The following is a 12,571-nucleotide window of genomic DNA, read 5'->3' as shown; positions in this document are numbered from 1 at the left end:
TCGTCACAGGATGGCGCCTGCTGATTGGTATTTTCGATTCGCAAACAACCCCACATAACTGTCAGACCGTAAATTGGTCACCGACTTCCTGTGAAGCATTCGCGTTCACCTTCTTTGTCACCTGGTTCCGAAATGATATCGGCCGTACACAGAAACATAACGACCCAGTGACTGTACCGCAAACATGTCATTGTTGCGACAACTGCGCTGCTGCTGGCCACCCGCCAAGACTGTGCGGAATGTCCCAACTGATAGCCTCCTCTCGACACTCACTGAATCACAGCAGCTACGCCACCGCAGCTTTGTGTCTGCCGCCGCCCTGTGCACTCTTAGATAGCCGGGCAGCCTCTGATGTGCGCACTACGCACCCTACTCTCCCAACAGAGTCCCGGTCAGCAGCCCCAGCAGCCGAGATGGTATCGGTCGGTGTTAAAACGGTTCGCCGACCGGCCGTCGCGAGTTGGGTGCTGGACAGCGCCCCGAGACACCGGTAGGTGAAAGCGGGTCGACCACGCAGGTCGGCTGCGATACCCCAAGTGCGTCGCGCGTGAGTCACAGCGAGTCACGACGAGTCACAGTGCGTCACAGGCGTGTCACGATAGTCCGATACACGTCACGTCATGCGCTACTACAGTCACCGTCTCGACCGATCGTCTCCGTCTGTCGTCACATCGCGCCGAGACGACAAATCATCTCCATCACGCACCGTCAGAGTGACACCGTCACGAGCCGCTAACCTCGCTGCAGAGCGTCACGTGTTTGCTGTCTCTCATACGTCACGTCACGAGCAAAACAGTCACGGCGTGCTGTTTCTCATTCGTCACGGTCCGGCCCCGAGTACGTGCTGTCCGCGCGTACAACGCGTCAACAACAGGGCTTCGCCGGCGGCTGTGGTGGGCAGACCGAGCCGAACACAGGGGAAGGCCAGCCGCTGGGGAAGACCTCCTTCCTGACCCGGCCGCCGCGATGACGCCGGCGGCGATACGAGCCATGACGACATCGGTGACGTGGTCGGTGATGACGGCCGTCCGCCGGGATCACCCAGCTGATCGCCTGGTTATCATGTCTATTTTCGGCTAGTCTGCATGACTTATCGCCATTGATTTGCCTCTAAAATACGCGCCACCGGTGGTCGTCAACGTGTGAATCAACCGCATCACACCAATCCAATTGAACGCGTCTTCCGGACTTTCCCCAGGGACGAGGGAGCTTTCCTTGTGAAGATTGCTCGGTTAAAATCCTTCCCTCGCACCCGTCAGATGCCAGAGGGTCGCCCTTTCACACCTTTTACCCGGTCCCCTGGCCTCCCTCCCTCTCCCCTCTCAATCAGCCCGCCTGCCCAGCGTCTCGCCAGTCCATCAGACCCTCTCGTCCTGTGGCAGAGGCACGCCCCTCGAACGTGAAAAATCGCCGCCGTATGCAAACGCCGGCCGTCGCTCTAATCTCGTTAGGCGCCGTGGCCGCTCTGCTCTGCCCGGTGATTCGCTCGGGCAGCGCCGCTGACGGGAACAGACCGGCTTTCCCCGTCGACAGGCCCTGTGTGTGTGCGCTGTGGCGTATGGTGGGGGTCTGATAACGGCCGGGGAACGACCCGGGAGCACTCCCCGCGGCGAGCGAGTCTGGTCGGCCAGCTGGAACACCATTTATCAATCGGCGAGACATGTAATTAAAAATATTACCGTTATTAATATTCCGGGAGCGAGCCGGCAGTCTTTTCCATTTATTCGGATGCCTAGCGTCATTAGGGATGTGGATTAAACACAGCTGGACTGGATTACAGAGGGCCTCTCCAGGTCTGTCGTGACCAAGTGCGTACGCAATCACCTCACAGTCGCTGTCTGACAGTAACAGCCCTCAGTCTCCTCATCAGAACAAGTGCGCTGCCACCAGCCCACTACCGGGACGGTCAGCCGACGAGCAATTCAGGTGAGGCGGCGCCCCGACCCACAGTAATCCCTGTCGAGACACCCCACAGCCGTCACATGTGTCACGTCACGTCACATTTTCGTTATCCATGCCGTCCGCCGAGTAACGAGTGTCACGTGTCAGCGACAAACGTGTCTCAATTAACGAGCGGTCGTTCAATTTTCATCAAACAACTCAAGAGTACAGTCCACTTCATTATGGCGCTGAAATATTTAGCGGTCTGTCTTGTGGCACGCCACCGGTGTTACTGGACAGCGCAGCTACCGTGACAGACCCTGCAGACGGCACCGTGTAAGCTACGTACTTACGGCCCGTGCGGCGGCCGTACGAAGCACAAACCTCCACTATGGAATGGGGCTGGCTGTCGTGGGGAAACACTCTACAAACATTGGGCACGCGATACACTGCCCGTTAGTGTATGAAAATGGGGACAGTGTGAGTAGAAGTAGCTCGTAAACTTCTTTCTACATCTTTATGAGCTATGTACTGATATATGGGCTTCCATACGGCCCAAAAACGACATGGCTAACTGCACTCCATTAACGTTAAATAATCCTACCTAAGCAACACTTAAAAAGCTCACACAAAAGCTTAGATTTACGGGAAAACCCTACAAAAGCAGGGCCGATGTTCGATAGATCACATTCTTGTCGCTAGATGGCAGCAGCGTCTGCGCCTGAACACATACTGTGCCGCATGACTCGGCGATGGCCTGAGGCTGGACTGGCGGTGGCGCCGGACTGGCGATGGAACGGGGCTGCAGAGGGGGCAAAGAGAGACTTTTGGGTAATGAAAGGACAAAATCAAACCAAGGTAGGTATAGCAATGAGAATACTAACTGAGAACAATCATCTATAATTGCGATTCTCAATTTGCAGTTCACAAACGAATTTCGCTGGGTTACAGAAGCGGCATTGACGTCCGAAGAATAAGTGGAACACTTTCAGGATTCGGAATTCTCTGTTCATTACTCCGGAGAGCCATTTAGAGTCCAAAACCAATGGTTGCGGTGGAATTGTTCGTTTACTGGAACAATGGGCCGTCATTGGCGGTAGTGGTCGGCCGATCGGTCTCCTGACCGGCGTCAGCGCCGGTCGACCAGACGGGACCGGACGGAGACGGAGGGGGGGGGGGGGGACAGAGGGATCGGTCTGGGAAAGGAGGCGCCCGACACGCGCCACTGGCCAGCGCCCCTTCATCACAGAGACCGCCGGGGCGCCAATGGTTCACCTCGCCCGGAGAGAAATGACACACATTTGTCTCCCACGTATAGATGAGCTGCTGATGTCGGACAATAACTTACAATAGTATCGATATACATCCAATCGGCAGCGGCGCGGGCGGAGATGGTGGCGGTACCAGCAGCGGCCGCCAGACAGCGGCCCGGGACGGCGAGGGCGACCGGCCGCGCCGGCCTTCTCGTGAATCTGCATATTTCTGCCGTTGCCACTCCGCCCCATTACTCCACGCCGGTGATTAAACGAAAACTTCGCGCAAGTTCATCCTTTTACTGGGAGGGAATCTAATTAAATTCCGCTCCAGTCAGGTAGAAACTCGTGTCTAGGGTGTTGGGCCGTGCAGTTCCTTTTTGGCCGGTCGAAATTAGCTGCCGGCGACCCGTCGCCAGTGTATGCAATATTGCTCCGGTGGGAGCCTCGCCGTGCTACCGGAAGGAGGAAACGTCCGGTGAAATCCAGTATAACAAAATGATCATATGCACTAGTTGTCTGGTAACATTTTTGCTTTTCCGCGAAAATTGCACTGACACATAAAATGTCACGAGTATTTACTACACTAGACCTACAGAGGATGTCTTGGCACAAGCTTAACCATGTTACACCCGAAACAATGAGCGCATTTGACACATGAAAATGGCCTCCCTCACTCTTGAAACCGGGTCCCGCTTTATAATAACTCAGCAATTGCAGCATTCGATCAGTATTTCCATCGCAATCAGGATTCTGGTATCAAGCTATCTGGAACTCACCTGATAAAAATTTTATGCTGCCCACATACACACTTATAAAACATCACTATGTTCCAACTGTGGTAGCTATAAATTCATTTGGCTGAATGATGTTGATCTTTTCTCAGAATCAGACCGCATCCAGGCGTTCGGTCGCTGTCTGTGGAGATTTGGTTATGGAGATTCTCTGAATGTATTGACAGAGTTACCAAGGCCGGACCGGAATAGGCGGCCGTGGGATCCACTCCCGCACGGCGGCCGGTGACCCCCTGGGGCAGATGGCGGGCAAAGGTCACAACCTGTTCACCCCACATTCTGGAGGAACAAAGCACTGGCGCCGCTCCGAGAATCAGCGCCCCGGGCAAAATGCGAGCCGGCAATCATTCCGTCAAAGGCTGTTCCCTCGCCTGACGGCCCTGAACGACCGGTCACAACTAAGTCGATCGAAGCTCCAAACGGCCACGCGATTGGCCGTGTCGGTCTAAGGCGTCGGCGACGGCGGCCCGGGCGCGGCGGCACCTAAATTGAGCTCATTCCGAATGGCTCGAACGACACACCATTCGACATGAACCCGTGGAGTCCGGACTTCCTGACCTGGCCGCCGCGGCTGCACGCGGCGCCCGCCGAGCTAATGTCGCTCAGTGCCGTCCCACTGTGGGCGCACGTTTCGGCCGATGGCGGGCGGGGCGGCTGCAACTGTCGACCACCTGGAACTTCCCGTCAACAACCAGTGCGGCCAGTTCGGTGAATGTGTCCCGAACGTGGCACGAGCGAACGACGGGCGGTCGATGCCGACTACGGACGGTCGACTCCTCCCTCCTCTGGACATCGACAGCCGACCAGGAAACGTCGCCAGGCCTGCAACTTGCAAATGTGCCGTGGAACCCAATATCTATTCCCGAAACGGCTATAAAATCATGATGGAATATTGGAATATTAAAAATGGACCATCAATGATGAATTTATAACACTCCTTTAAAACGTAAAAATTATGAAGCAGCAATTGCATGCCAAAATTTTATGTAGAATTAATAAAAATAGTCAATCAGTGCTAATTATTTCTGGTAGTTGGAAGTAAGAATACTTTCAACTTTCAAGGATATGTTAATGACATCCCTTAAATTCACTGTCGCTGGTCTTATCTTAAAGGCGTGCGTTCTAAACTTAACATATTATGTTACAGCTCGTGTGCAGCCTGAAGGTGACGGAGGGCCAGCAAAGCACGACCCAATACGGCGTCAGCTCTGCCTAAATGGCACGAGTTTATCGTTTTGACTTCAGCTCTTTCGCCCTGTCATTCTGATGAGTTGGCATTTCTCATCTTTATCATTTCAATTTTATCGCGTTTTTCTTCGTTTATGAAGTCGCCTGGTCGCATTTATCGCTTTACTGGGTTCACTTGGAAGCAATTTTCGTTTTAATTGCTTTGTGTTTTCACCTTCTCCCCTCGCCTTACTCGCCTTCACGTTTCATTGGATCAAAACGTTTTTGCTTTCTCTTCTCACTGATAGTGGAAAACTGAAGCAGGCTCACAGAGCTAAATTCAATACTGATTAAACGAGAAAACAATCGTATAAAAGGAAGAAGTTTCGTCGTTCAGCGTATTCCAAATAACTTATGTTGTCGCACGAGCAGACTTCGTCTCCGGTAATCTCTCCTACAGGACTGTGGTGATGACAGTCGACAGCTGACACACAGCTCCGTGACTGTAGTGATGATAGATGGCAGTTGACAGCACAGCTCTCAGACTGTGGTGATGACAGTTGACAGGTGACAGCACAGCTCCGTGACATCTGAACAGCGCGACGGCGGCTGCGCAAAAGTGGCAGTCAGAGAAGAGACAAACAGGTAAGTTTGCGGAGCTAGAAAGAGGTGACAAGCATACTAAGCAGACGGTGACGAGGGGCGTGAAGGGGACGACCGGACAGAAAAAAGTTAAGGAATTTCTGTGAGGTTTAACGTATCAGATGCTTTGTTGGACCAAAAGGCTGGCCGAAACATCAAAACAAGCTGTGGTAATTAATGGCTTTGAAGAGATTCTGTTTTTGAACCAAGCCCGCCGGAGGCCGAGGCTAAAAGTAAATTTATTGCTCTCTTGTGGTGGCAGCGCGCTTGCTGTGAGGAAAGGGGTAGCCGACAAATAAAACACTGGAGTAGGAATCCTGTCTGAATAAAGTTTGGTAGCTGTTAGCCATGTGAGTCGAACTAAGACGATCTCGGAAGGGTGGTCACAGGGACTGCCATATCCGGCAATGCCATCTCCAGATAGTCAATCATGGATCGCATCTCAGCGGTAAACAGAAATCCGATTCACTCGGTCGCCGGAGCTCATCACAATAGAATCCATAATATGTCCCGGATATCCCCAGAGCATGGAGACCCTGCAGCTCTGCTCTGGAGCTCCCGCCACCCGCCGCGCCTGTCAGCAGTGTCCCCAGTGCCTGCACCAGCCGGACTGTGTACGGCTGCGATCCCCGTCGGTGCCGTCGGTGCCGACGGTCCCTGGGGTGGCCTTTCTGCCTGAGCCGGTGCCGCGCTCTGTCACCATCCAATTGGCGGCAGACGACCGGCCGAGCCGGCCGGCGGGCGGCCGCCGGCGGCTTTTACCTAATTGCGTCCGACCGTCGGCCGCGACAGGCAATGATTCAGGTGTGGAGGGCACGCCACGGTCCCGGAGGACGGGAAGGTGCTGCAAACGGGGTGAGTGCCGCAAATACCACGCACGGAGAGCACTGCCGACACGACACAGGGAGTGTATCACACACGACACACCAAATATACCTACTAACTACCTACAGGCACGACGGAAAGTTTAGAAGGCAACGTACAGATACATACGTGAGGTGAGATACAAATGCGAAATACTCAGTATGATGCTATACAACGAGCGTCAAGCAAGCATGGTTGAAAGCTGCATCTTTCATTCAGGGTTAAGTCAAAGAAAGGTAAACTATAGGAGCTAAGAGATTGACAGTTTTATCGACGTTCACGTTGTACTCAGTCGCTTATTAAGTTCTCTCGTTACGGATACAACAAGTAAAAGGATCAACCAGAAACGACAAATGGAATCCCAACAATAAGACCACTGAAATGCAATGTGGCGCTCCATCCCATAAATCCTCTCAACAAACATCCTTTCAGCTCACATAACGGCTGCAATTAGAGCAGTCCCGCGGGTGCCACAGACCCGTTCCCGTTAGGACCCAGTAGCCGGTGACCTGTGACCTGTCCCTGTCCCGGGGCGGCCCCCGTGACCCCAGGTATATATCACCGGTCGGGCGGCCTCCCGGGCTGCGTTAGCCGTTCCAGGCTGAGCGGCGCGGCGGGAGAGCACTTTATCCCACTATCGTGCAGGCGCAGCTCGGCTATCGAGCTGCAGCAGTTCAGAACTGTCGCCACAGCGCGGCGGCTCGGTCCCACGGCGACCTGATGCATTTTCAGAGCGCACACCAGGTAAAGTGCACGCTGTAACGTGAAGTGTAAAGCAACAATACGCAGTATGTCGCGCAGTTAATATTGCAATAAATAGTAGTTAGGGATTACAGATTGAAGCGCACGGAGGAAGGGCCGTACCAAATGGCGGCAGTAATAATCCGCCGGAGCCCGCGCATCAGTGCACGACCTATGCTGAACAGAGGCGACACTCTGACAGATATCCCGTCTCGCTGTCACGCCGCGTACCGATCGTTCCAGTCGGGAAACGTGTTCCACTCGGAGGCCGCATCAGTCATCAGTCGCCCAGTCGGACGGCAAATGCTGATGATGATGGTGATGACGGTGGCTTCAGGACCGACCGACGCCAGGTTACATGACGGCCATCAGTCAGACAGTGGCACAGAGCCTGCGCTGGTACTGGGGACGGGACGGCCGCCATGCAGCGGGCTCATACGGTACTGTTCCGCTGAGCGCTGCACGGTCTCCGGGGCGCGTCCTGACGCCGTAGAAACGCGACCCCGGCTATTGTGAGCTGCAGGAGGCTCCGGGTCACACGGTGGGCCATCGGAGCACGGCGTGTCCCGGACTGCAGCAGCGACACCCTACACCGACATCCCGTCACGCCACCAGTCACGTGACAGGCCCGGTAAGACGCCATTACAGAGTCATGCGGCCCGTCTGAAGACCGGTCTCTCGCAGGGGCGTAGGCAGGGGGGGGGCCACTGGGCCATGGCCCCCCCCTTGGGCGCCGAAGGCGCCCTTTGCGATTGGAGGGCGCCGAAGGCGCCCTCCAATCGCAAATGCAATTGTGATATAATCGAATCGAAAAACAATCGCGACTGGAGGGCGCCCTCCAATCGCGAATGTGTTTACAGGGAAAATACGGATGGAGAGCGCCCTCGGAGGACGCCCATTCCAAATACGCCCTCCAAATACGGTTGGAGGGCTCCCTCGGGCGCCCTCCAACCACATTTGTAGGCTGTAGCTCTCTAAGCGTAACGGTGGTCGCCTATGTAAGCCGCTGTCCTGTAAATAAGCGCCCTCTCACCCGAAGGCGCCCTCCTGTAGGTCGCCACCCTGCTACACATTGCCGCCCTTCTGCTGATCGGCGTCCTCATAATTATTGGCGCTCTCCTACCTATTGAGCCCTCATGTGAAATTTTGAAGGCCGCCTTTCTCCCTTTTGGCACCCTCTTGTTCAGTGCCGCCCTCCTACCTATTGGTTCCCTAGTCCTTCCTGTTGAATGTTAATCGGGGCCCTTCTCCTATTGGCGCCCTCGTGTAGATCGCCGCCCTCCTAACCACTGGCACCCTCCTGTTGATCACCGCCCTCCTATCCACTGGCACCTTCCTGTTGACCAGCGCCCTCCGCACAGACGCCCTCCTGTTCGTGTCATCCTCTTGAGCAAAGGCGCCCTCCTCACCATTGCCACCCCCATTTTAATCGTCACCCTTCCGCTCATTGGCGACTTCCAGTTGATGACCGCCCTCCCACCTATTGGCGACCTCTTGTTGATCGCCACCCTCCTATTGGTGCTCTCCTGTTCCTCGCCACCCTCTTACCTGGTGGCGCCCTCCTGTTGATTGTTGATCGGCGCCCTCCTACCTATTGGTGCCCTCCTGTTGATCGCTGCCCTTCTATCCATTGGCGCCCTCCTGCTGCTCGCCAACTTCCTACCTATCGGTGCCCTACTGTCGAAACTCGGGATGTTGATCGGGGCTCTTCTACCTATTAGTGCCCTCCTGTGGATCGCAGCCCTTCTACCTATTGGCAACATCCGTTGATCGCTGCCCTCCTATCATTTATTTACTCCTTTGGCATGTTTTTCAACTTAGTCGTTCTATTGCACATAGTTGATGTCTTGCCTGTGAAAACTGCCACAAATGAACGTGCATTCAGCACAATGAATGAAGTATCTATACCTACCAAAACTATCTACGCTCTACGATGCATAAAACACGTCTTTGGTCTTAACGGATTGATCCTACTTTACGTGCATCATGGCATCTATATGGATTACGATTAAGTATTGTCAACAGGTTCGGGCGCAACAGCAGGCATCTGAAGTTTCGGTGATTGAAACTGGTTATGTGGGTACACTGTATGCATCTGTGAGAAGGCTATGAAGGCTGGTCTGAGGTAATTTGGATGATGTTTACGCATCTCGCGCTCCGGTATCAATCCGATACGGTGATCTGGTGCGTAGATATGCCACCGCCAATAAACTTTTATACATCGACACCCATGAGCCAAGCTTTCTGTACAGTTTGTGTGGCAGCGGCCCGACCAAACCTTAGGTATTTTTTACACCTTCAAATTTGGTAAAAGAGCGAGAGGAGCTTTGAACAGTGATCGTATAAAAGGCGTGCCTAAAAAGCGGAGGAAAAGGTTGTTTTCAAAAATTTCGCGCGCCTTCGGCGCAGCATTTCAAGAACACTTGACCTTTTGTGACCTGGAGTATAATGAATACACACGATGCAAAATCAATGCAGCACGACCTATACGAGGTTACGCAAAAAAAAAACTGGTGGCATGGTAAAAAACGCCTCCCAACCCCCCAACCCCCACTGAGCGATTTTTTATCTCGCGACCGTATGGCGCCCTCCTTGGGTGAGGTGGCGCCCTCCAAACCCTTGGCCCCCCCCTTCGCGATTTTCTAAATACGCCGCTGGTCTCTCGGTCATGTGACACGTGACAAGTCCTTGGCAGCAGGGGTGGAGTAGCCCGCTATCCGGGCGGCGGACAGGTCTGACTGAGGGCCCGCCCGCAACTGGGTACGGCCCGGCTGTAACTCGGCATTACCGGTCCCGGGCTGAGTGAGCACCAGGGCCAGTCCACTGTACATACCGGGCGGGGCTGCAGAGAAGGACAACTTTCTACGGGCTCGGTGGATGGAATCGACCCGAGGAGGTCACACCGCCGGCACAGCCACAATCGCACCATAATGCCGCTGTTTTAGCGGTCTCCGCGGGGAGCCGAGTGTCCCCCATGATATCATCGCATACATGAATACCTGATCAGATGGACATGACTTGCTAAAACGAGCTGCAGCTCGCCTGCAACACGCGGGTGCGATATCGGGCTCGGTGTCGTCAGGGCCGGCCTTGCCCCAGGAGCAGTCGGTCGGCCAGCTGCTCGAACTGAACACTTCTGAACACATCTGCTCGGGCTGCCTTCCCTTCCCACGGTGGTAACAAACTGAAGGTTACAGCCGAGACATGCAACGAGCCACAACTGTAGTAGCCTGTAGGCTTCTACCTAATGTCAACATATACTGATCGATGGATTTTCCTCATTAAATATTCCACAGCGCGGGACTGCGATGGTCCTGTTTGAGAATATGTTTATCCGAGTTTGCATAAGCGACAAGGAAAAAGTGGACGATACACATCACCAGCACCATGTTTCCCGTTCCGAGTGATGGATCGACGGCCGTCGTAAGGCCCTCCCACAACTCCATCAGCCCGCCACGGTCCTCCGGAGCCCACAACCGGTTCAGGGCGCCTCCGGCGGCGGCGCGCCCATCACGACTCAATCGGCGATCGGCGGCCTCCAGAGCGGCCGGGGTCGGACGGACGTCATTAGCGCCAGGTAGGAGCGGCGCGGCGGCCTCGGCACGGCCGTCCGGTAACCCGACAGACGAGTCAGACAGGGGCAGCAGCTCGGCAGCACCGGTTCAGAACCCGTCACCGTTCCACCCCTCACCGCGCCGTACCGGCTGCTAATGCACAAACCGCATCAACCAAACCGCCGCCGCCAGAGAGCGACCGCGACCTGATCAGAATGGGCGTACCTACCTGCCACCGAAATAAACCACCCCGCCTCCTACAGGTGTGAGGGGACATTCCTGGTGGCCGCTGCCGGACCGCGCGGCGCGTGCGACGCATACCGATGTGGTCGGGCCACCGCGCCGGTACGGGGAGGGCGCTGCGCGATGGGGGATGGATGGTGGCGATATAAGTGCATGTGACACTGACGAAACCACTGACACTCCTGTCAGGACAGAGGCGCCGATAAGCGTCCGCCGCCGCCGGAGCCCCGATACGACTGTCGTGTGTCAGGCGTGTCCGCCAGCAGGCCGCCGATATGCTTCACAAACTGCCTGAGGAGGCTAAAGGCGCCTCTAGAAACTTCCCCATGCAGCGGTCGGTTCGGAGGACCCCCGCGGCGGTCATGAACCCAGCTGCCCTAGTGTCACTCTGACTGACATTTAGGCGGCCAAGGAGCGTAAAACGACGCTTTTAAATTTTTAGTGACGTCAGTGGTCGTAGTTGCCCGCTCGACTATGGACCCCTGTGTGCGGAATTTCTGGTCCGTGCCACTGTTGCTGAGCCGTCTGGTCCAGAAATTAGCATAAGCAGCGAGTCAGATACCGCCCCGACTCTCCATGATGCTAGTGTTCCAGTCGAGAGTCTCACAAAGAACGCGTGCATGTCGGACGAGGTCGTCCAATTGGTCTGAGAGCGCCGGAGTGGCGCTCTCCGTCGTCTTCATGGCATTCAAAGTGCTCCGCGGCCACTGACCGACTCAAGTTAGAAATAGTTACGAGCGATACGAGCACGCTGCTCCGACAATCAAATCCCCTATTGTGGGATCGTCGACTAGAACGAACGTGACATATGGCTGAAAGCGTGGTAAACTGGTCAAGTGTCATCCAAGCTGACATCCATATTGGGCCGTGACTTCGCTGACTTTCTACGTTATATATTCATGAAACGCGCGTGCAGGCATGCTTAGTGGAAAACTCATGTCTGCGTACTAAAACGGCTGAACAAGCAGGTTTCAAGCAGGTTTTCTAAGCCCAACACTATAGTAAAAAAAACCTTGCGCTTCCGGTCAAACTCCCAGTCGGACCCAGGTGACCCAACATCCAGCATACATAGGTCAAGCAGACCCTGGCCGTCCCGTTTTCTCCCGGCCGCTAGCTGCCAGGGCTGACACCAGGTCCAACCAGCCGCGCCCAGAGCCAACCATCAAACACCACCACCCAGGACCCGACCGAATGAATAATTCAAAACTACGTTTACTGCTTCATTTCCTTCGGGAGACAGGCCCGACGGAACCGAAATCTTTCAAGTGAAACGGTTGCTTGAAACACCATCACTGTGGGAATTGTATCTGGAGAATTTATATTGAAGCCATTGGTCTCCCTCATCGTATGTCGGTCTTTTCACACCAGTAACGTCCACGGAGCAGCACGCGTATCTGTGGCCCCATCGAACTACTCATGATTGTCACGAGCC

The 12,571-nt window shown here is 54.8% G+C and overlaps 1 protein-coding gene across 1 annotated transcript in view; it reads right to left on the bottom strand.

The window, feature by feature from the left end:
• LOC122377932 (insulin-like growth factor-binding protein complex acid labile subunit) overlaps positions 1 to 12,571 on the bottom strand; it is a 48,444-nt gene that overhangs the window by 16,417 nt on the left and 19,456 nt on the right. The gene's annotated exons all lie outside the window — the stretch shown is intronic.

Source organism: Amphibalanus amphitrite, unplaced genomic scaffold, assembly GCF_019059575.1.
Source record: "Amphibalanus amphitrite isolate SeventyFive unplaced genomic scaffold, NRLGWU_Aamphi_draft 000053F_arrow, whole genome shotgun sequence".
In the NCBI taxonomy this organism is placed as follows: Eukaryota; Metazoa; Arthropoda; class Thecostraca; order Balanomorpha; family Balanidae; genus Amphibalanus; species Amphibalanus amphitrite.
Note: the sequence above shows the minus strand (reverse complement) of the source record. Positions and strands in the feature narration are given on the sequence as shown.